General features: G+C 31.9%; 1 long non-coding RNA gene across 1 annotated transcript; it reads left to right on the top strand.

Moving 5' to 3' along the window:
- Window positions 1-1984: 1984 nt before the first annotated feature.
- LOC133196519 (uncharacterized) lies at window positions 1985-6894 on the top strand. The gene is made up of 4 exons (XR_009722368.1): window positions 1985-2032; window positions 3780-3956; window positions 6624-6672; window positions 6803-6894. It is a non-coding gene; the product is annotated as an uncharacterized LOC133196519 (long non-coding RNA).
- Window positions 6895-26664: the final 19770 nt, after the last annotated feature.

Here is a 26664-nt window from a genome sequence, read left to right as displayed (position 1 = left end):
AAAACCCCTTCCATTCAATGTCTTGAAAATATAAACAAACATGTCCTTAGACAATTTTTGAAGGTAATTAATTTCCAGATGGTGATTTTATAAAACTGAAGAGCATGTACAACCTAGATAATCAAGTAATTCACGCATTTATCAAGCCTGTAGAAGACGGGGGGGGGGGGTTGCCCCCTCCACTTTTCACTTTTTCTGAGTATAGTATTTTGCTACTAGTATTTTAATTTCCTTTTCTTTTTGTTGTTTTGAGGTCGAGAACTGTTTTTTGCTTGTCAGACTTTTTGGGAAGTTACGCCCCCCCCCCCCCCCACTTTTGAAACCATTGCTATGGGCCTGTTTATTATGAAATTGAGCCCTTTACATGTACATTCACTTAAATTCAATTCGTTTATTTACTAAATAAGTGACAACATGAAGGCACATTGTAAATACTCCTATTAGGTCATATACATATACATGTTATACAATATACATACACATGCACTTGATTGAAAGAAAAAGACACCCCCCCCCAAAAAAAAAAAATGGGGATTATATATATATATATATATATATATATATATATATATATATATATATATATATATATATATATATATACAACTTCAGACGTATATATACATGCAGACTGTACAACTTCAGACGTATTGTGCAAATTAATTTTCAAGAAGTGGTGTAAACCAAATGTGGATTCTAAAAACCCGAAGAACTTGTGAAAAATTTAAAATCTCAACATTTTTCAAACTTCAAAACACCCAACGCTTTACACAACCATTCCCCATGATAAATTAAAGAACATGGTTTTAAAAGGATGCTGGAGTTCGTCATTGACAGTATCTATGAAGTCTTTGGAGACCAGATCTTCCAACAATCTATTGGAATTCCGATGGAAACTAATTGTACCCCTTTATTAGCCGACCTACTTTTATATTCCTATGAAGCAGAATTTATTCAAAAACTTCTACATGAGAAGAAGAAAATTCTTGCTGTGGCCTTTAACTCGACACTTAGACATATCGACGACGTTTTATCAATTCACAGTTACTTTCATTTATATATAGACTCGATATATATCCCAATAAACTCGAAATAAAAGACAATACAGAGTCTGTCATATCTGCTTCGTATTTGGATGTTTTACTGACTATAGACGATAATGGGCAACTAAAACGAAATTATATGACAAACGAGGTAACTTCTGCTTTTCCATCGTCAACTTTCCATAGTTATGAAGTAATATTCCAACGTCACCTGTATATGGTATTTATGTCTTCCAACTGATTTGATATACAACAGCATGCTCTAAGTACGATCGATTTTTAAACCGAGACAAGCTACTGACAAACAAGTTGATGTAACAAGGATTTCATCGACCCCGTTTAAAGTAAGCTTTTTGCAAAATTCTACGGTCGTATGATGACCTTGTTTGTAAATACAACCTTTCCTTGGGTCGTATTTTGTCTGACATGTTTCATACCATTTGTTAGATCATTACTCTTGTACTAAATTTGACTAGGGAATGTTCCGTATACCTGATCAACACATAGGACTCACGGCGGGTGTGACCGGTCAACAGGGTATGCTTTCTCCTCCTACGGACCTGATCCCGCCTCTGATGTTTCCAGGGGTCCGCGTTTTTGCCCTGTTTACGATTCGTTTTGTGTACTGGATTTATGAGATTAATCACAGTGACTTCGTTATCTTCACATTTTACACTTTGCATAACTATTGAGAACTTAGATCGATGTTTAAACTAAACAACGCACTGAATTTGTTCTTACATTTTCATTTGCAGCACGTTGGCGTTATTAATCTTAAGGCTGAACCTTTTCAGTTTAAGATATAGACAGGAATCTGTACAACAATAGGTTAGGTAACAGCTGGGGAAGCCCATTGTCGTATATACTCAGATTAATGTATTGACAAGGTTATTGTCAGATACATCGATGAAACATGTTGCATTAATAATTCTACGTAGAAGCGTTATCTTTTTCTCTTTTTTGTCATTTTAGTTTCTACCTTCTGCAGGGTGAGTACGATATATATACATGTATAAACATATCTTGCTTAAGGAGACTGAGTGGTCAAGATCCACATAAAAATATGAAAATATTGCTAATATAATATAGGAATAAAAATTGTTCTTGGACTTTATCGTCGTTTTTTGTCACCAAAAAAGTCAAACAACAAAATAGAAAAAGATTAATTTGTGAATTTGTTGTAACCGATCTTCTTGGCAATAAAATTTAAGTTAAATTTATGCAATTTTTAATTAAATACTATAGACCAGATCCATTGTTCAGTGTCATAAACTTCCTTAAGATTTCCATTGGTTTCTTTTCAATAAATGAGTTGGAAAAAAGTAAGTGAATTCCATGCATGTACATGTAACTCCATCTTTAAGTCATCAATGTTTCAATGTCTTAAGACTGGCTATATTGATTAAGAGAGCTCTATATATCTGATTAAATTTCTTTTGAAATTCACTTCTTTTAAAAGAGACATTTTAAAGAAAATTCAGGGGTTTGCCGTTTTATCTAAGATTGATTTAAGAGTATCGTTTACTGGGGTCATAGTAGTACTGGGTAATACTTTAAAAAAAGAAAATCAGCGAACGACACTTTTGTAAACGTGTTTTCGGAGCAGGAGTTATATAACCTGTTTGAAGTCTTCGAACACGCATCACAGGAAACTAATCAAACTTCATAAAGGACAAGATAGGCTAAGACACCTTCTTGACCCCTGGTTTGGATTGTCTCTAAGAACGATGCAGTAGTTTATATTTAAAAACCTGCTGTCATTCCTGTTACAGAATGAGCATTCGATTCCAATTTACCGGATACACAAAGGTGAAAGAAAGGTTACAAAATATATCACTTTCAAAATTTTCTCATTTTTATGCAAATTTTTATCGATTTTAAAGAACATTTTGTTTCAGAAAACACAGAGCAAAAGCTTGCCTAAATTTATATATTTCATGCTCTAGTATCAGATGCATATTCTGTATAAAAATCACAGATAGGCAACATGTACTCTAGATGTTTCCCGACCCCAAGTAAAATTGAACAAAATTCCATCAGAATTGAGGAAATTCAATAAAATGCCCTACTTTGACATCCTCTTATGGCCTCCGTGTACACTTTGAATCAAAATTAGCCCTGGTTTTAAAATAAGCTAAATTTAAAGTTAGTTTTAACTATCACAATTTTAACTATGTTTTGATTTTTATATATCAAATACGAAGCTAATTAAATTCAGCTGTTATCATACCTTCAGGGCCGTAGCAACGATTTTAAAAGAAAAGGGGAGGGGGCAACCTCCCAAAAAAGGACACCCCGCAAAAAACATAAACTGCCCAAACTCAAAAATCCTATTTCGCGTGTGTGTGTGAGAGGGGGGGGGGGGGGGAAGGAGTTGGGCCTTTCTCTAACATTTCGGTACATTTTCTTTCAAATGCTGGAATTTGTCTGTGTTTCACCTTACAGCAGCAGAAAAGTTGGGGGTGGGCAACTAGCAACTAAATGAAAATGTACATTTCTTAAATTTCTTAAGACTACAGCATAAGACTATACTCAGAAAAGTGCCCCCCCCCCCCCAACTCGCCGTTCTACGCGCCTGACCTTGTCCTTTCTTCTACATTTTGTGATAAAATAACAGCACGGAAGGTTTGTTAATTTATTAATGCTTTAATGAAGATTATACTTCTGTAAACTATGTCAAAGAGAAACTATATAATGTCTATCTATGCAGCTAAATTCATTCAAACTTTTCATCAGATGAAGACTTGTATTGTCGCCCTTCTTGTCGTCCTGTGTCTGACGTCAGCAATATGTAACGCTTCTCGTTTCTGTGGTAACGGGTTGACTGCCTGTGGTCAAATAAGCCGAATAAAACGGATTCTCTGTGGAGGACTCACCGCATGTGGAGGGGACTTAACCCGAGAAAAAAGAGAGGTGAATTAGCAGTCCCTGTAATCTTGTTTCTTAGTTGAAGTACTGCTCTTAAGTGTTTATGGGTGATAGAATAATTATGTGACAATGTTTTTCAAAATGATATAGTGTGTACTGTACAGTTTATTTTGTCCTTTCGACATTTGATTTTAAACAAGATGTGTTTGTGAAACACTGATGCCCCCGTATGGCAACTTATAGCAAAGGTTAAACTTTCTCAAATTATGGCATGGCAAACGTTGCAATATTCGATCTTTTCCATTTGTATTGTAAAATTTTCCATTTGTATTGTATAATTTTTATTTGTATTGTATATTTTTCATTTGTATCGTATAATTTTTATTTGTATTGTATAATTTTCCATTTGAATTGTAAAAAAATCATTTGAATTGTATTACTTTTCATTTGCATTCTATATTTTCCATTTGCATTGTATAATTTCTTATTTGTATTGTAAAATTTCTTATTTGTATTCGATAATTTTTAATTTGTATTTTTATCGGAGTATTGTTTATTTATTTCGTTTCGAAGGACTTCATTGGTCAAGATTTAGCCCGTCGTCTCAAGCCACGGTCCGGAGTTCTCAATAGCTCTCTCTCCCAGTATGGGAGAGGATCGTACATTTTGGCCGCGGTTTGCAACGATGGATTAAGCCCGGATTTAACGATGAAAATGAGCGAGATGTTCCGGTTGCTCTTAAAAAGCAAACTGATGTATTTATGTACATGTTTGAGGACAGCCATTTAGATGAAAAGCTAGCGCTGACAGATTGCAAATAAATAATCTGTCCTTAGACAGTCCACTCCCCCCCCCCCCCCCCACGAAATGGAGTTAGTTTTCGGGTTTGGGCAGATTTTCTTCTTCTTTTCTTGTTTCTGGTCATCTTGGACATAAATATCTCTCCTGCAAGAGCATGGAAATAAATAATCTAATTCGACTAGATTTGCCAGACCACCCCAACTCCTGAAAAGTAGGAGTCCAGTTCACTCGAAACATATCTCACTTGTTTGAACACTATACTACAAAAAAAGACTTAAACTTGACCAATGAAATCCTTCGTAACAAAAAAAAAAATTACAATCTCTCGGATACAATACAAATGAAAAATTATCGAATATAAATAAGAAATTATACAATACAAATAAGAAATTATACAATGCAAATGGAAAATATAGAATGCAAATGGAAAATTATACAATTCAAATGATTTTTTTTACAATACAAATGAAAAATATAGAATACAAATAAAAAATTATACAATACAAATGAAAAATTATACATTACACATGGAAAATTATAGAATACAAATAAAAATTATGCAATACAAATGGAAAGTTATAGAATACAAATGGAAAATTATACAATACAGATAAAAATTATACAATACAAATGAAAAATTATACAATACAAATGAAAAATTATACAATACAAACGGAAAATTATAGAATACAAATAAAAATTATACAATGCAAATGGAAAAATTTACAATACAAATGGAAAAGATCGAATATTGCAACGTTTGACATGCCATATCAAATGCAAATCAAATATGTTGAAACCCAAAGTAAGGTCTTGTCTCGAGGAGTAAAACCTTTGAAATATAAAAGGCCTACCAGAGTAGCAGCAACCATTGAATAGATATGGAAAAGGTAAAAGTTTTTGTTCAAAAGTATGTCAAACATCAAGGTCAGGGTCAAAATTTAATGTTGCCAAAGAAAAGGCCTTCTCCCAAGAAATACACAGGTGAAATATGAAAGCCGAAGCACCAATCGTTCAAAAGTTATGGCCGATGTTAAAGTTTTCCAAAAGTAGGTCAAACTCCAAGGTCAAGGTCAAAGGATCAAAGTTGTTGGTATCCAAAGAAAGGCCTTGTCACAAGGATTACATATGTGAAGTATGAAAGCCCTAGCACCAACCGCTCAAAAGTTATGGCCAAGGTTCAAGTTTGGTAAAATTTTGCAAAACTGGGTCAAACTCCAAGGTCAAAAGGTCATAAATGGTGGTATCCAAGGAAAGGTCTTGTCATAATGAACACTCATGTCAAATATTAAAGCCTTACCCTTGACAGTGCAATAGTTATGGGCTAGGTTAAAGTTGACAACAGGCAGACAAACAGACAGACAAACAGGACAAAAACAATATACCCCCAGGATCTTTCGATCCTGGGGCATAAAAAGCTACAAAACTTTCGAGCTCTTTTGCGGATAAAAGATTTAACATTGTTGCTCTATGAAATTCAGTATTGTAAATAACTTTTTCTAAAAGAATCTTATGTGAGACTCGCAACTCGCCAAAGTACATGTGTTTATATTAAATTCTCGGGAGGAAATGCATGAAATTCTTAAATTTAAAAATTGAGTTTTGTTTCAACACAACGGTGAACTGCACAGGCGGGATGTACCTGTACATATAAAAGTAATAAATGAAGAAATTTTCTTATTACATGTACATGTAGTGATTAAATGAAGAAACTTTCTTATCGTGATTAGCAAAATTTATGTCTCTGACGACTCGCCAATAAAAATACGGCTGTATTCGTCTGAAATAACCTTATCTTGGTCTAAGGGTTTTTCTGAAATATGTGGAAATTTTTTTCTTTGTTTGCCGATTTAAAATTTATCTAAATAAGATCAAGAAAGAACAAACTGTGTGCAACTCTTTGTTTTTCAGATAAGGGACAACGTTAACATGAAAGCATTTTCTCCCTGAAACGAAAAAGGTAAAGCATCTTTATAAATGAAAAATGTAACATTAATTATATCTTTACAAATGATTTCTGTAGATTTAGATCAACTTTGCATCCGATTATGTACAGCCCTACATTTTAAATCTATAATTGTTTTTTGCAGAAATAAGTGAAGCTAACGCTGATGGAATAGAGTCTTGTACAGATTTGTGTATGAATAACTGTATATCGTTTGAATTAAAGATTACTTGTTATGTGTGCTGTTTTTTCTCATTCTTCTGAAGATTTAATATTTATCTGCATGTATCAATTTTGGAATACGTGCATACTTTATGCAGTAAGTAATTATATACAGGTTTTCTTCTCAAACCCCTTTTCGCTCTGCTAGGAATTACATTTCAATGTTTTGCAGGAAAGCGGCGAAGATAAAGCTATTTTTTTTTCTTAACTTTTCAAGACACAAGCATCAGTTTAGCATTATATCGTCTCAAAAAAGATAACTGATGATTTTTGTAAACTACTAGTATCTTTTTAAATATGAGATATGTATGTAATCCGAGTTGAAAATTAAACATACCAATTGATAACTTAATAAAAAGAAATAGGCCTATTTGAAATCTTGGAGATAGTGTCGAATTTTGAAGATAGTGTCTCAAAGTTTCAATTTACAATATGATATATTTCAAATTTTTAAGCCAAAAGTACCTGAAAATATCTTAGGTAGTATTTTAAAAGAGGGTAGAGGGCGAGGCCAGAGGCATTTCATCTTAAAAGTCCCCTACCGGTGAAACCGGAGGGGACTATAGGTTTCCTCTGAGTCTGTCCGTCCGTCTGTCTGTCTGTCCGTCTGTCCATCTGTCTGTCTGTCAGTCTGTCCCACTTGGTTTTCCGCACTTTTTTCCTAAAGGCTTACAGATATTGAGCTGATTTTTGGTATGTGAGTGTATCTTGGTGAGTTACAGATCAAGTTTGCATTTCGTTCCGCTTCAATGATTTTTGAAGGAATTACGGCCTTTTCAATTTTTAAGGGTTTTCCACAATTTTCTTCTAAATGCTTTCAGATATTGAGCTGATTTTTGGTATGTGACTTTACCTTGATTAGTTATAGATCAAGTTTGCATTTCGTCCCGCTTCATTGATTTTTGACGGAATTATGGCATTTTCAATTCTTAACGGGAACCAGATTACAATTGCCGGTAGGGACTAGTACTGCTAATGCAATACTCTCAGAATGCTTGTTTTACATGTGAATTTCCTAACTCTAAAATGCTGAAGGGAATCCATACCTCCCAACCTGGATCCACTGTTGCATTTCATATTCATGTACTAGTATCTGTTATAATTAATGTACAATCAGCATTATAATGCTACAATCAGTATCTTAATGCTACAATCAGTATTTAAATGCTACAATCATTATGATAATGCTACGATCAGTATTTAAATGCTACAATCAGTATTATAATGCTACAATCAGTATGATAATGCTACAATCAGTATGGTAATGCTACATCATTATTTTAATTCTAAAATCAGTATCAGAATGCTATAATTATTTTTACAATGTAACAATCATTATTACATTTCTATAATCATTACTTTTAATGCTACAATCATTAAAAACAATGCTACAATCAATATTAATTTTACAATCAGTATTTTGATGCTACAATAATTAATTTAATGTCTTAGTAAGTATTCTAATGCTACAATCATTATTCTAATACTACCATCAGTATAAGAATGCTACTATTATTACCACATAACAATTTTTATTACAATGCTATAATCAATATTTTAATGCTACAATCATACGACAATGCTACAATCAATATTATGACGCAACAAACATTATTGTAATTACTACAATCATTTTATAATTCTTTAATCATTATTATAAGGCTTACATCATAATTACAACACTATACAATAATAATTATACTGCAACAATCATTATCACAATGCTACTATCGTTATAATAAAGCTACAAGTATTTTTATATTCTAAAGACATTAACCATATTATAATTGCTAAAATCATTCATATAACACTACAATCTTTATTTTTTTGCTACAATCATTATTTTAATGCTAAAATAGGTGTTATATTGCTAAATTATATATAAGTACGATGCTATACAGTTATTAGTACAATGCTATAATCATACTTTCATACTTATATTACAATCATTATTATTTAAGGAATGAAATTAATAGCTACCAAAGTTATACTGGTATAACCTGGGTTGGGACTTTTACACTTTATAAACCGCGAAGCGGTTTATTAAAAAACGTAAACTATTCCAACCCAGGTTATACCAGTATAACTTGGGTAACTATCAAATTCATTCCTTATAATTCAATTACCATCAATAAGTGTAAAAATACAATTTCTCCTTCAAAAATGCCTTCAAATTGTACGTATTTTAAATGTAACTTCAAGCCGATTGATACGTTCTTGACGTAAGTCATTGTGACGTGAGCAACCCAGATTATACGATATATTCTATTTTTTTTTTTATCCAATCAAATGACGCGTTACAACCAAAATTAAATTATACTGATCTAATCATTATTATAATGCTTCAACATGAATAAAATGCTTCAATCAGTATTTTAATGCTACAATCAATGTCTTAATGCTACGAAGGTTGTCCGGTAAAATCGTGTTCAAGTTGTGTAGAGTGAAAAATAATCATCACTGCGTTCTAAAAATTTCACTACTCTTTAGTACGTTTTTCAGCAATATACATAGCAAATTTCAAATAGATAATATATGCTCAAATAAACAAAATATGAGATTTTATGCTATGTAAGGTATCGCTTATGGCGCACGAATGATAACGTCAAAGTGTCTAAAGCAGCGTCACGTTTCCTCTTTGCTAAAAAAAATGTTGGATAAGTCACACTTCAATTCGGGAATTTCATCGATGTTCATACTTGAGTTTCCCTTTATTCCTCCATAAACAGTCGAGGAACCAATCTTGCACAAACATGGGATCTTCTAGAGATTTATTAGTAAGTTATGGACAGTATTCTCACTATCATTCAACTGGATAGGTAATCTTATATCGACGAACTACAATGACATCATCTTTCGCTATTGTTCTACCCGGGGACTCCCGATCAAAAAGCTTCCGCTTAGAAAACTACCATTTCACTTGTATTCTAAAGATCTAGTGATATTTTTATTTTTATATTCTTCTATAGTCATTTAAAGACTCTTAGTGCGTCATTACTGCATCTAAATCAAACTGAACTGCTCTCCAGTGTGTCGTAACGTCATGAAACATCGCCATTTTTCGTGTGTTGTGTTTATCATATTCCTATTTCAAATACTCGGGAAATTGCTAAAAATTAAGCAAATGCCTTGAAATTTTCCGAAAGACGACATAATAGATAGTGGATTAAAAATAGGATAATTTTTACCCCAACTTTATCTATTTTATATTTTTTTCCGAAATAATACTCGTGTATTCTCTAATGAATGACTTTTTGATCGTGCGCCGTAGGACCTGGCCCTGTGCACATTCAAGAATAATAAAATCTTTATTTCTGTCTATATTTTATATAAAAAAATTAAGATGTTCTGAAATATGATAAACATCTGCTGAAAATTTCAGCTTAATGCGCCCATTATTTTCCGATATAAATGCTTCGTCCACGATTTTACCGGATAACCCTCGTATAATCAGTATTTTAAAGCTAAAATCAACATTTTTTTAGTATCAGAATGCTACAATTATTACTACAATATAACAATCATTATTACAATGCTGTAATCATTATTACAATACTACATGTACAATCATAAGAACAATGCTACAATCAATATTATGACGCAACAAGCATTATTAAAATGCAGCTATCATTATAATAACGCTACAATTATTTTTATACAATGTAATTTTAAAAAAACATTACAGTGTATCATAAATCAATTATATAACACTACAATCTTTATTATTCTGTTACAATCATTATTACAATCATGTCACAATCATTTTAACAATATTCATTAGACTTCAATAACAGTAATATTGCTACGATATCATCATAATGCTACAATTATTATTATCATGCTACAGTCATTATTATCATGCTACAGTCAGATTTATAATTCTACAATCATTATAATAATGATACTATCAATGTTTTAATACTAAACTCATTATTGTCAAGTCATTATGATTATTATCATATTGCCATAATCATTTTCATTATTACAAGGCTACAATAATAATTACAATGTTACAATCATTATTTCAATGCCATTATCATTTTTATAATACTATTATTATGATGCTACAATTATTATTGTAATGCTACATTAATTCCGATAATGCAACAAGCATTATTACCATAGTGCAATAATTAATTTAATGATACAGTTAGTATTTTAATGCTACAATCATTATTACAATACTACAATCAATATTACAATCTTACAATTATTATAATAATGCCACAATTATCTTTCATCGTGCAATTGAAGTAGATTTGTACATGTTCTTACATGTATAAGTTTAACTGATGTACAGCATTCGTTAATTAACATAGCATAGGCTCAGACAAGATTTGCTGCATTTGATAAATCAAGATTTGAGACACAGTTGCTATCTGTTTCATCCTTAAAAACTGTTGCCGTATAACATAATTACCATAAACTAGAATATAGGCAAGTAACATATAAACCCTTTATCATTTAAAACCCGAAGTTTTATAAACAAGTATCATGTATCATGTTTTAAAATATATTGAATTTGACTTTGCTCGGCTTAAAAGTCTTCTTGTGTACGAAGTAGATCTAATTAGCAAGGCTGGTATCCATAGTTAAATGGTGGCTAGAAGAATGAATTCCCAGCCAGTCTGTTTCAAACGTCCCTCTCTAAATGACCACAAAATGGTTTTGAAAACCAAAATTCTTGCTTTTTTTCTATTATATTGCTTTGATGATTCACCTAACGACTTGTTCTTTAACCAGAAGAATCTGAAGGTTTAAGTTTAAAGAATATTGTATCCATTGACTAACCCCAAGTGGGGGGATTTACAATATTTCACTTACTTGTAGCGATAACTCTTAAAAAAGCAGAACATGTATATTTTTCTCGCACCACAAAAATGAACAAGACCTACTCATACACTTACCCCCTCTCCAACGGAACAGGGGATGGTCTGCTGATTCATGGATTTAGTTTAGTTTGTCATTGTTTCGGAAAAATATGATGTACATATATTCATTAATTTGGCAAAAAGCTTATGCATTTTTGAATTTTTAAGTACAAAATCGGTAAAATTGATAGTCTAGCAATAAAATGTTTACGTAATTCAAGCAAACAGACAACTCAATGTACACCTGCCAGACACATTGTGGTAAAACACTAAAAGGATTGAGAATTTCTTCAATGGGGATCAGCATTAATTAAAGCATCAATGGTATCTTGATACTTTTCTTTAAAGTCAAATTGTTTGTAAGACAAATTTAAAATATGAAAGCAATATTACTGATTCATTTACAAAAATGAAGAGTTTACTTTTTCACAACATTTTTTTTTACTACTAGTTATACAAAAAATACCAATTCTCTGACGAGTATCTAAGCAATAGTTCACAAAAATTATTTTCCACTACAAAGGAATATATAGTATATAATGAATGTTTTTTAAACAAAAAATAATATCTTTATGAAACAAAGAAGTTACAGAATTGTGAATTTTTATGATCTTTAACGTTTTTTGTGAAAAGTATTAAAAACCTTTTTTTCTTTTGCAAGAGCTACAGAGAATGCGTTACAATCTAAACTTTGTAAATTGGGATTTGGTCAACTGAAGTACGGATTTCCAGTAGTTGTACGAGTAAAAGAAAAAATAAAAATGTGTGTTTCGATGGGTTTGCTTTATTATTTAGTAAGTAATAATAAGATTCTCGGTCTTCCACTAGACTACAAAAGGCGTATGATAAGTGCCTTTCAGAGATTATTATATATATATAATCAAGGAGAGAAGTTGAAAACTGTCCATTCTCTGAACAAAAGAATTGTCTAGGGGCCGAAGATCCGACATTGGTTCTTTCTACACAGTCTGCGGCGTTTCTCCCACTTAAAACAGGATCACTATTGTCTCATGCAACATTGTATGTCTTCAGAAAGGACGACGAAAGGTATTTTTGCATCTAGCTTGAACTGCTACCTCAATAAAAATGGAACTCAAAGATTTTCATATCTTGTGATTGGTCATCGACAAAATTACTTTGTTAAAAATAATTGTGATTTTAAATATGAGTACTTTCAAGTTGATATTACATGTAAAAAGATGCTGAGGTTCCTCACTGACAACATCTATGTAGTCTTTGGAGACCAGGTCTTCCAACAATCTGTTGGAATTCCGATGGGTACTAATTGTGCCCCTTTATTAGCCAACCTTTTTTTTTATATTCCTATGAAGCAAAATTTATTCAAAAACTTCTACTTGAGAAGAAGAAAACTCTTGCTATGGCTTTCAACTCGACATTTAGATACTAGTATATCGACGATGTTTTTTTTTCTTCAATTAACAATAGTTACGTTCATTCATATGTCGATATCGCGGTGAACTCGAAATTAAAGGTGCTAAAGAGTCTGCCATATCTGTTTCATATTTGGATGTTTTACTGACTATAGACGATTATGGTCAACTAATAGCTAAACTGTATGACAAACGGGATGACTTCAGCTTTTTCATCAACTTCTCTTATTTATGTAGTAAGATTCCAACATAACCTGCATATAGTGTTTATGTCTCCCAACTGATTCTATACACAAGAGCATGCTCAAAATACGATCAATTTTTAAACCAGGACAAGCTACTGACAAATCAATTGATGTTACTGGGATTCAAGGGCCCCGTTTGGAATCAGCTTTTCGCAAATTCTACGGTCGTCATAATGACCATGTTTGTAAATACAAATCTATCGTTCGGTCGTATTTTGTATGTCATGTTTGATACCATTTGTTAGGTCATTGCTTTTATACCGAGTTTGACTACGGAGAGTTCCGTATGCCTTATCAGTGCATGAGACGCACTGTGGGTGTGGCCGGTCAACAGGGTATGCTTACTCCTCCTAAGCACCTGATCCCACCTCTGGTGTTTCCAGGGGTCCGTGTTTTTGCCCTGTTTACGATTCCTTTATGAGATTGAACACTGTTCGTTATCTTCACATTTTACACTTAACACCAGTCTTCAGACCTTTGTCGTCTTAGATAGTTTAAGCATACCGATTATATTGTACAATAAAGCAAATTAATCTCCAAAAATATTTAATGGACACAACTAGTCATATAGATATTCAAGTAGTTTGAGGTAGTGTAGATTTAAACTTGTTCATATCATCCTCATTCTGAGATAGGGAGGGGCCAAAGGTTACATAGAAATATATAGGAAAAATTAAAGTTTTCAATGTAATGTATATTTAAATTGTCAAATTCATGACTTCCAGGGATAACACTTAGTTGCAATAAAGAATTTTAGTTTTATGTAAGAATATTTACATTTTCAAATGTGTTTGTCCGAGATAACAGTATAAATAAGGAAATAGCTTTATACCTTCATAAAGCTATTTACTCATCACGTGACAGAACTGTCTTGTCGCTACTTGCGGCTTAGTAATATACTGGGAGGGGCTTGCAGACAGATTTCTAATTTTAAAATGAGTAAAAATAACGTAAATATCTCAAGCGGTTTAATGTTTTCAACAGAATATTTAGGGGAAAATCTTTACATATACTGGTACATGTACATTTTCTTTTCAAGAACAGTAGGACTACAATAAGTCAAATTAGTACGGATGCAAAAATGTTCATGGATTCAAAGGGTTATTAAAGGAAGCCACCAGTGTTTGAGTATTTTTGAAATAGTATTTGGACAAGATGTTGTTAATATGTTATTGAATATACGTGATGATTTTGTGTTAAAAATTTTAAAATGTAAAAAGAGTGTTATTTATGAAGAATGGTACAAAAGAGATGTGAAAATTATTGATGATTTTTTTCTTTTAGATATCAATGGACAATTAATAAATTTATATATTTATCTTACTGATGACGACGATCTTACTATGGCGCTAATATTTTAACCGTGGCGCTGATTTTTTAACTGTGGCGCTAGAGAATTTAACTGTGGCGGGGCCGCCACGCAAAACGGCCCATGGAGAACCCTGAATTGGTTCATTTTTGTCTTGTGAGAGTTTTATGGGGGAAAAAACCCAAAATTCATCTTGTTTGTTTTATGCAATATAACAGTACATGTATTATTAATGTTATTTCAAAGTTTTTGAAAGAGACGAATCTCTCCTGAGAAAATTTTATAGAGCTACAGTGTCCCTTTTTTTTTTTTATACATACGTTATAGGAAAAATTGATGTCGACTGATACAAAACAAATTTATAAAAGAATTAACACGAAGAATATAAAGCCTACTGCTTTTTTAAAACGGAATTCAGAAATGGTTCTGAAAGACTTCCCAGAAATGGACTAGAAAGGTATTTTTAAAGTGTGCTTTAAGTATCTGCAAATTTTACTGTCCAACGGTTACAGTTCAGAATTTTACATAGAATACTTCTTGTAAATCACTATCTCAAAAAAGTAATAAAAAAAAGATATTTGTGCGTTTTGTAACAATGATTATGAAACTATTTCTCATATATTTTGTACGTGCAAAGATGTAACGCATATATGGAATTATTTATAATGTATAACACATCAAAACGTGTAGGTTTTGATGATTAAAATGTAATTTTTGGTGAGTTTCCTCTTCTGAATTCGAACTATGTAATGAATTTTATATGGTAAACAGTATATTTTTCACTGTTTAAAAAGTGTTAAAATGCATGCCAAATATACATGCACTAGCAGGTTATTTAAAAATATAACCTTGAAAAATACATACATGTATCTGTTAAAAAATGAACTGCTGATAAATGTTGGTGTGTATGGACACTATGGAAAGCTATGGACACTATGGAAAGCTATGGACACTATGGAAAGCTATGTTGGAAATGTAAGTATAATGTAAGTATATTTAAGATGAGTATCAAGAACAAAAACCTGTATCCTTTTTGTCTTTTTTTTTTACATAGCGTGTAAAAAACACAGGCACTTGGGGTCTGGACCCCCCCCTTTTCCATTTTTTTTTTCTTTTTAAATATGGAGTCGATTCACCTTTTTCCTATTTTTGTATTCTAATATGCACTATATGTTATCAATAATGTAACTCTTTTGTCTCTATATGCTGTTTTTAAATATACCGTTTTCGACTGATACATAAAAAGAGAGAAGGCTTGCAACTCTTTTCTCGTCGTCTGCCTCACCTCGCTTAAACTTCGCCTGATTATTTATCTAAAGCATAAGAATACATGGAATATGCATACATCAATAAATTTGTTACACATTCTTCTTCCTTCTCATATTTCCATTTAATTTTTATGTGCCCCCGATTTGTAAATATTTCGATTAAATCAACCGCATCTAGGGTTAATTTTGTTGGTAAAAAATGCTAAAATATTGAATATTGTTTATGTTAGTATGAGTGAAGCGTGCGAGTTGATGTGTGTGTGAAACGTTTCTGGGAAATATTTTCAGATCACAGAAATAAAGCATTATAAACAAAAAATAGTAGGGAAGCATCCTTATGCAGTGTCAATTTATATTACTTCAATTAGCCACCCCATGGGATAGGATCAGACCGCAATAAGGGGTCCAAATTTTACTTTAATTCCCATAAAGAACAGAGCTGCAATTTATTAGTATCACCATGAACTGGAGATTCATATTTGTTCAAATTATAACCATTGCGCCTAAAGTGAGGCTAGGATAGGGTTCAAAGTTTTATGTGGAAATGTATACAATACACACTTCATAACTTGACATCAAGCCTCAATATACTGTTACATGTAATTAAAATTCAAAATTGTTGGACTTAAAGTTGATGACTGCAATAAACAGTTTCGTGTTTAAAACTGTGTACTGTATATTTTAAAATTTGTGACCCTGGTGGGCGATGTGGTCCATGGGCCCGTGTATAATCTTCAGACTCCATGGTTAATGAATATGCTCAACTTAATCTTTGAGAAGTAAACATTTACTTTATTTGAATACTATATATATATATATATATATATATATATATATATATATATATATATATATATGCCATTAGAGTACATATGCACTGATCGGTATAAAAATTGACAGTTTTCTAAGTAAAATAAATAGGTCATATATCTGTTTATCGAGGTAGCAGTCACAGATGCCAAGTACTGCACAAAACATAAATAAATAAAATGAAAACATGCTTAATAAATATTGTAAAACAGTAAAGGAAGGCGAATGGCATATAAATCCTAAATTAATTATCACAAACTCCAGATTTTTGGCAGAAGCAAACACAAATATTAATGTTTTCCGCCACAAAAAAGTTTCTACGTACAAAGTGTGACTAATTAACAACAAGTGAAAAGAGATTTTTTCTGAATGATCCAAGTTGTAAAATAGAATAACACAAACCTTGTTTAATCCTTACTTTTATGCTTCACACAAGAAGAGTTCCATACTTTACTCGTTATGTCGTATACAAGATACAAGATACAAGATATTTTATTTACCAATCAAGGGCCTCGAGAGGCATTTCCACATTTATAAATGCACAATTTAAACATTATTCACAATATACATTGTTTTTATATAAATAAATATATATACCAGTAAACAGTTACATAGACAGTTATGACAGATAAAATAAGATTTACGCGTGCACGATTAATACTAGCTGACTAACGCCAAATGAGTGAATATCAGAATGCACTTATTCGTAGCAATAACACCCATTAGAAAGTATTGCACACCTCGTTACGAGCAACCACAAATCGAACACGATCTACTCAGAAGTTAAATGTTCGCCCACAAAACATGTTCTCCTGTTTCATTAAGAACCTTGTCATTGTTAAGTATCAATCAAAATGAATGTGTACTCTGGAAAGAATACTTCACCTTGGTTGTATCCCACTGCATCAAGACTTTGGGATTAAGGAAGCTCTAAACACTAACAAAAAGTGCTTTTTGGACTTGGATAAAAATATATCATATAAAGGTGTGCATATTGAGACTATTTAGTCCATTTCCAACATAGAGTACCTGCCTTATTTCAGCACGAAAAAAATATTCAAAGACAATGGACTATCCGTGAACAGAAATCACTGTTGTTTACTTATATTGGGAAAATTAATGGAAATAATGAATTTATTTACTTATTCTTGCTCCAATATAATGCTAAGAATATTTTAATCTATTATAAATTGTGTAATTAACAGTAAAGAAGCATTTTTGCTATCTTACTTCTAAGGACAGATCACTCTTACTGCATAAAACTACCCAACAAGTAGAACTCTTTAGTGTGCAGTGTTTAAAGCTTCCTTAAATTAAGGTGCTTAGACACAGATTTGAACTTAATATTTTCTCAAATTTTCTGCATAATATCACGACTTATATATTGCAATAGCATTTCACACGAAAATATAATTAAAAACTTATTTTATCTGGAAATTATTGGAACTACGAATTCCGGGACGCGTTTGATTAACACATCTTTGCACTTAGACAAATTTTAACTTTATCCTTGATATTTAAGAAAAGAAGCGATTTTGTTATGTATTAATGAAAAATATTACATCTATAATCCAGAAAATTCAGAGTAGAAATGTTCGAAAGCAAAACCGACTCACCAGTATTGTCAGTCCGTGCTCTGTGATGTGTACAGAGTTTAACAAATTGAACACACCCGTGAAACGTAAACTGTTTTTTGTAAACAGGGCACGAGCTCTGTTATTGTTAATGTTTACGATTCACAGGGTGTGTTTAATTGTTAAACTCTGCACACACCACTGGGCACGGACTTATAATACTGTGAGTGGGTTTTGCTTTCGAACATTTCTACTCTGAATTTTCTGGGTTATAGTTTTAATATTTTTTCATTAATACACAACAAAATTGCCACTTTTCTTAAGTATTAAGAATAAAATTAAAATATGTGAAAGCGCAAGGTTGTGTCAATCCAACGCGTCCAGAAATTCGAAGTTTTGATAACTTCGAGATGAAATAAGATTTTTATGATATTTTAGTATGAAATGTTATAGCAACATATAAGTCATGAAATTATACGAAAATTTGAGAAAATATTAACTTCAAATCTGTGTCCAAGCACTTTTAACAAGGTTAGACATATGTCACTGAGAGATACAACATAGTTGTAGTAAAGAAAATTCATAAGATGCTTTGCAGGCAAAAGTTTGCAAATTAATTAAATGATCTCTGATTTTCGCTCTTTAAAATTTTACTTTTGCTCATAATATAGCAAATAATATCAGTTTCCATCTATGAAAATTTATAGACAAAAATTGTCTTGATTGATGAAAGATATTTCTTCTGAATCTTATCATGTGAGCTAGCAAAAGATAGTTGCATGACACCACATGCTATCTATCTAACAAAATACACGTATACAAAAAAATAAATCTTATGAAATAATAAAAGTGTATCAGTATCATAAATCTGTATTGCTACAAATCATTTCTTGTTATGAAGTCCTGACTTTTGTACGTAATTCCGTTTCAAAAATAGCTATTATCAGCTTCCAAATTCAAAGCAATGACCTAGGTAAGATGTATTTTAATTTGTTTGTTTGTTGTTGTTGTTTTTTTTTTTTTTTTTTTTTTTTTTTTTACAAAAATCACAGTAGTTTTATACCGTATTCAAACCTCAATCTACCGTCAAAACAAAACACTTCGCAATGGGTCCTCTCTCACCCATCGTGATCAGGGTCTACAACCATATCTATGATAATCATGTATAGGAAGGTTATCTTGGTAAACAGAAGGGATATACCGTCATTCTTTGACATTCCCCTACGTTCTCTTCGTTTGTGATGAACTGTTTCTCAGTTGTTGAGTAATAATGGCGGTGTTAATAAATTACCTGACCCATATAACGTTGGCAGTGGTCCCATTGTATCATTCCAGAGAGCCGTCTGGGCTCGGCTGGGACGCATTTTCAAGAGTAGTGTGTTCTTCATAAAGAGCAAACAAACCAAAAATTGATGCCAAAACTTTAAAACAATCCCTCATCTGTTTTGATCTCTTCAATACTTTGCTCTTGTGCAACGAATTTCGCCTCTGGAAAAGCTTAAATACCCATCTCACCGTTCAGTTAATCTCGTTGACTGAATAATTATGGTTTCAGATAAATTTCCATAATTCTTTATAAAATATTTTTATACAATAACATTTGACGATTGTAAATCAATTTCATATCTCGATAAAATTAATCACCATTGGAATAGATGCTGCCAAGTGTTTTTTTTTTTAATGTGATATAAACAAACACTAAATCAATTTTTTTCTTAGGGAAGTTTTCGATTTTCCCTCATCAATTCAATGACAGTAGATAGCATTCATCTAGCGTAGCAAGGATAAAACATAGATTATATATAGAGAAATCATAAATAAAAATCCACAGTAAACAATTATTCTGTCTGGCTTTTTGTTAGAGCCCGTCTCAGTTCGACAATCTTAGCAGAATATTCGAATATACGTTCGGGACCCCTTTGACTTCTTTAGTACATAGGGAATTCTAAGTCTCTCCTGAAGAAATGCTTTCACGGCATGAAAACAAAGGTTTGAATCGTCTAAAAAAGAGGAAAATTCCTGCAAGATGATCTCAGAATAACAGGTTGAACTAAATAACCGCTGCAATAATTTTACCCCAAGGCCACTGAAGTGTACAAGGGTAAACTCAATTTACGAGAACTAAATAACCCAAGAATTGCACAATGATAGACAAGGGTTTACAACTAATTAATAAATTACAAGGTGTTGATGGTGGGCGAAAATAAGAAACTATGGCATGAAAAAACTAATACTTGTTAATTTATAAGGGTTCTTTTGGGTTTTCTCGATAATTGGATACAAGGTTATGGAGTTCTACAAATTAACTATTTTCTTGGTAATAATTCTTTCATCAAAATTTTTAAGCAGCGCTTTTTTACTGTGCATTAACTCAAGAATGCTCAGATCGAAGTTACCTGTACGTAGTTTTATTTGTCACAATTTGATTGAAATAGAAGTATATATCAGTAAATTTTGGGCGAATCTTAATCCCTGTTGAGCAATGAGTAAAGGAAAAATTTACCGAATGGATATGTTAATTCCCATCATACCACACTAATTCAAAAATATTTTTATTTTATCTTTATTTGAGAGAACAATCGAATCTTAGAAAAAAGGTTTCATTTGATAAATATTTAGAGATGATGTGGGAGGGTGCTCTTTCCACAGCTGAAAAGTCTAAGGTCTTGTCGATCAATTTGTCAATTGAATAGCTTGGGTAATTATTCATATTTGTTACTTTATCAATTGAAAATATTCTAAGATTGTAGGGAAAATATGAAAAAGAAATAAACTCCTACGTGTGTATTAATGATTTCTAATCAAAAATGCTGAGGATGAAATTACTTTGATACGGCCTTGTCGACAAATAAAAAATGAATAATTAGATTTAGTAGATGTATACATTGACCTTGGGCGGACTTCCCGCAAACCATAAATTACTCAAGGTCATTGGTAAGCCAACAGTGAGATTGTTTTTGGTGATTCACATAAGCCTGCATTGCTCACCCGGATTGATTTCCCTTACAATAACCGAATGTTAAACAATTATAATTATTGTATTTTCATTAAAGTTTATTTTGTGAGTGCTTCATTTTCATGTTTCCTTAAATTGCATTTTTGCTTTCCTAGTTCGGTTTTGTTTTTTCTTGCTTCAAGATTATTGGTAGGTAGTATTTTTCTGTGATTATTTGTCTAGAAATGACTTTTGTGACTTTGTGATTATCATTATGTTATTTAAAAATGAAGAACTAATTCAGGTTTTTTTTTCCTCAGTAAGCACTTTTGATAATATATGCACATTTTAACTTCAGTCTTCATATATAATTTTGTTGTTACAAAAGATAGGAAAAAAATTATTTCTGGAAAAATATTGAAGTGAACATCGAAAGATTTCCTTAAAAGTTTTATCATTTTTCTTTCATTTATTTTCCTTCACGATCATCTTAAACCTAAAATGAACATGTTGTCTAAGCAGATCCCATAAATTTATTTATTTATTTATTTAATTTATTTAACCTGTACTAAAAAAGATCACTTAACCAAGGCGTCCAAGTATAGCCCCGTACGTTCTGAGGAAATTTCTACAAACGTTAAAATAGTTTTGGATGCCAAAGATGACAGTTACAAAGTGAACACGGCTTATCCTTCATCAAAGAAGACTTTTGCAAAATGGAAATCGACGAACATTTCAAAAAAAAAGAAAGAAAATTAAAAAAAATTATGAATCAAGAATAGGTTAATTTTTTCTAATTCAAGTACTGAAATAAAAATTACGTAATACAGTAAAATGCAATGCACCTGTACAATAACAGTCGTTTCTTTGATGTACATTTTATTTTAGGATAAAATCTCTATTCAAATGTAATCATTACTCTAATGAAAATGACATAAAACCTCTTTTATCTCTGTCAGCTTTATGGAGTCTGGAACAAAATGAAACTTCTTACTTTGAACTGATAAGAGACTATGGAATATTAATTAGATTAGCTCATAGAATAAATGAGGCTGCACGCCTTTCTGATCAGTTTTTTTTATTTATGGTAAAAAGTAGTTCTAGACATTGTGAATCATTTTAGACACAGTGAATATATATCTCTTAATTATTTAGTACCAATATAATCCGAGTATAAAAATTTGAGACTGAAACAAATTTTTTTCTAGTATTTCTTATTCATAATTTCAACATTAGTTTAATCGCCTTCAATAGACAAACTTCCACATCTGCGTTACCAAACCCATACTAAACAGGGTTCAAAACCAAATTTTGATGATCCTGATAAAATCTTTCAATTAACATAATTATTTAAATGTGTCAAGATCAAATTGTAGGGGTATTATTCATAAATTCATTAATAACGGTATGTTTGCTATGCTTTACGTTATAGTATTTTGCCAGATGATAGTAAACTATTAGATATAGGTCTGATATACATATCACAAATTAAGATTTTCAGAGACCGATTGCAATTTATCCGAGATACTAGTCCGTAATTCGGTAAATTACTGACAGGAATGTATATTTCTTTCCATATGTTAAACATTTCTTCCGTTTCGATTTACTTAATTGCTCGTTGCTGATTAGAAGCTGCCAATGCGAGATTACATTAAAAGCAATATTGTAATTACGAGTAAAGTTTAATTTGCACACAAATGATCCTCCTCAACTCACAAGTCCGCCAGAAAAATCTTCAATGATCCTTCTTTTGCATTCCCTGAAAACAATATCTTGCCTTTCTTCATCTTCACATTCTTTGGGTGCCACATTTATTGAATCTTTGGGAAAATTAAGTCATAACAGATTTTCAGCAAGTAGGGACATTCCTGAGTTACAACATTGTAATTGTTTGTGTACATACAGATGAAAATCGTCGTCTTTGATCTCATTTCATAAAATAGCAATGTATTTTCATAATTTGGGGATTTCAAATTATTTATTACTCTGTTCTGTTGATAAGGACTGTTTTTTTTCTTCTGAGTTTCTTGGGTATCAACGCAGATTTGCAACCAATTTGAAAAACTAAAACATGTAAACATTTAATGAGAGTAATTTTATTTCAGGAAGTGCTGACAAATACTGTGAACAGTTTGGTGAGTTGATGAGTGATAATTTTATGAGTGTGGTTTGTGTCATATAAATGCATTCACGTACATAACAGTGTTTACATTCAATCCATGCCTTTGGCTAGCATTTGTCGAACTAATTGACTTCAATAGAGCAAATATTTAAGTTCGACAGACAAACATAAAGGTCGACAGCTTTTTAGCTATTCAATAACATCAAAGCTCCGGATTTACAAACCGTCACGTGACACCATAGTCCATCGTCTGCCGCCCGCCGCCGACATTTGTACTTTTGCAAATAAATGATGCCAGAAATAGATTTTACATATGGATTGAACTCACCAATTCCCAGAGCAAAGGTTTAAGGAGAAGAAACCTGACCAGCTTATGTTCAGCAAAGTGAAACATCACAGATTATTAGCAATATTGGTAAAATCGCCCCAATCAGTTGCCGGTGACGCAGGTGGAGGTTTGCAAAAATTCAGTCTCTTCAAGTACAAAATAAAACAATTTTCAGGAATTTCTCGAGGTTTGTTCTCCGATAAAAAAAAATATCCAATCACTGCACCCTTTGAATTTCCAAACCAAAGAAAGATGATTTTTTGGCTTAAATTTTTTTCTAGAACAGACATGCTTGTATCATCTTTCTTTTTATCTGAACATTATTTTTCCCAAGAAAAACAATGTGTACTTTGGAACTAGTGTATGAGAATCTGCAGTGGAAAATTAACTCAAATTACAGTAATTGCCTTAGTTCTGGTCTGATGCAAGATCAAACAGACTAATCCGTGTTCAATTCATCACATAAAAAGCTCAATCTTTATAATATATCTATGGAAAAAAATCTATGTGACTTTATTTTCATAGATACTTTTGAAGTTTCTTCTTCTTGAAGTGGGCTTGACACTGCGAGTCTTGAAATATTATACTGATAGTAAACTTCTAAAATAATCATGAAAAAATTATTAAGGCTTTGAATTGATATATCGTAAGTAATCATCACGTGACTTTCCAGGAAAAAAGAAAACACGGAGCTAATTTTTAAAGGATTGAGTACCGGTTAGCCTTAATTGAAATATGATAAAGTACATGGATCCATTAAATGGCTTTTCTTTTCCTACGCAAAAAAACTGTTTCAATTAAATGGCGTTCTCAAAACACTTCACCTATATTAACAGCTGATTACTGTCTGTTCAAAAAACGTGTACTTGTGATCACACAACATATGTTCATTTTGTCTGCTATAATGTACATGTCATGAGTGGTGCAGTTGATCCCAGAGACTTTACCTTCCTTTAACTCTACAGTACATGAAACAGAGAGAATACTGATGCATATTCATGCGACTCAAAGGGTTAAATTAGGAGAGGGGGGAGAAGATATTTGACAATGGTTGCAGACTATACAAGATTAAAATCTACATTGTATTGTACCTATGACGTATGTTTTCTGTAAATGATGGGTAAAAATAATTCTAAATGTCATTAACTTTTATTAATTACTTTTGGAGTTAATTCTTAATAATTACTTTTAGAGTTATCTTTATATTGGTAGATATTTTGTTTTAAAAAAATCCATATTTTTTGGTCCATATTGAGCTGAGTCGAGTGAAACAAGCTACATGTATATGATTTTAAGCAGCTTTCTTAATTTTCCTACTAGATAAAGATACATTTTTTCCACTTAGGTCAGTGTTGGAATGGATGGAAGAATGGAATTGGTTTTGTGGAATTTGACAATTGGTAACAAAGTATATGCCAAAGTATATAAGTTACACGATAGAAGAATTTCCTTATCATTGCACTACCTGTCATACGATGAAAACGGTAGCTATGGATTTGTTCATGGATCTAGATTTTATAAAGAATTGTTCAAGCACCTGTCAGGACATTGAACTAACGTCATTGAACCTCCTGTTTGCTGTTTCATGGGAAGTCCTATCAAAATTGTACATAGATCACTAAAATATATACAAGATTGAGCACTGGTATATTTAACTCAGTCTCTCAGTTTCGTGTTTTAATAAAGCGTGTTTGAAATGCTCTGCAGACTTTAATTAAGAAGTGTATTTCTTCACAAACGTTCAAAAGAGGATGGAATGTTTTCAGGATAAAACACCAACAAGCTCCAATAAAAATAAACCCCAGTTTCTTTCAGATTCTCTTAAGACCATACCAAAATCAGCAAGATCGCACTGATACCAAAATACAAAAAAATCTTTTTTTTTTCTTTAAAATTTTTTTCCTTTTAATTTTTTTTCTAAAAATATCCTGGAATGAGATTATTATTTTTTTTTTATTCATGTTTGTCATATTTTGTTACGACGGGTGATCAAGTATGCAAATGTAATTCATGATACAGAATTAATTAACATACGATGCTAACATCACTAAAAAGTAGGGATGTCAACGAATATTCATTCGATGAGTTGATATTCGATATGAATTTTTGATTCGAATATTCGGGACTTTTTTTCAGATTTCACACAAAAGTGATATAAATTTCATGATTTATTTTAACTGGAACAGTACTGAAATTGCTAGCGATAAATTTCGACCGCCCGATTTCTTTCTATTGTGTTGTAAATTTTGAATTTACTATGTGGATGTACGATGTAAATGCAAAATTTACAACATGATACTTAACTACTTTCTGACCTTGTAGCTCTAGAAAATTATTTCGTTTCAAGTAAGATGTTTCAAAAGCATAACTTTATCCCCAGAAATTTTTGGCGATATTTCAAAAAGGGTAGTACTAGACATTTAGTGACGAACGCTCGGGGTTTCCTGAGGTTCTTGATATGGCGGTACCTGGGCATAAAGTCCCCGTCATTAAATACGAAACTGAAACCCTTCTTAGACTGTCTAAAAAATGTGAAGAGTGTACTCATTAATTAAATTAAATTTCATTGATCATTGAATAACACGTTTAAAGGAATCGGTTTATGTTATATAGGGCCCAACTTCAGAATAAATACGTGGATTACTTGATTATCTCGGGCTGTGCATATTCCTAAAATCATTAAATAAGTTCAGAAAAATGTCTTGTATTTAAATACACGTTTTTAAATTTGAACATAATCTTTCACTTTGTAAGTCACTTGGAGCTTCAAGATTTCATGCATTTTTTAAATAATGGTTGTTTACACTCAAATCAATATATTTATTTCAAACAATAACAAATATCGAATGTAGAATTCCCTTCTGTGCACAAGTCTACACCTAATTTTACTTCCAAATACCGACGCAAAAACTGTCCCCAGGGTAGGACGATG

This window comes from Saccostrea echinata, unplaced genomic scaffold, assembly GCF_033153115.1.
Source record: "Saccostrea echinata isolate AGI-Se365-2 ecotype Australia unplaced genomic scaffold, CSIRO_AGI_Sech_v1 ptg000030l, whole genome shotgun sequence".
In the NCBI taxonomy this organism is placed as follows: Eukaryota; Metazoa; Mollusca; class Bivalvia; order Ostreida; family Ostreidae; genus Saccostrea; species Saccostrea echinata.
This window is presented reverse-complemented; position numbering and strand designations above follow the sequence as displayed.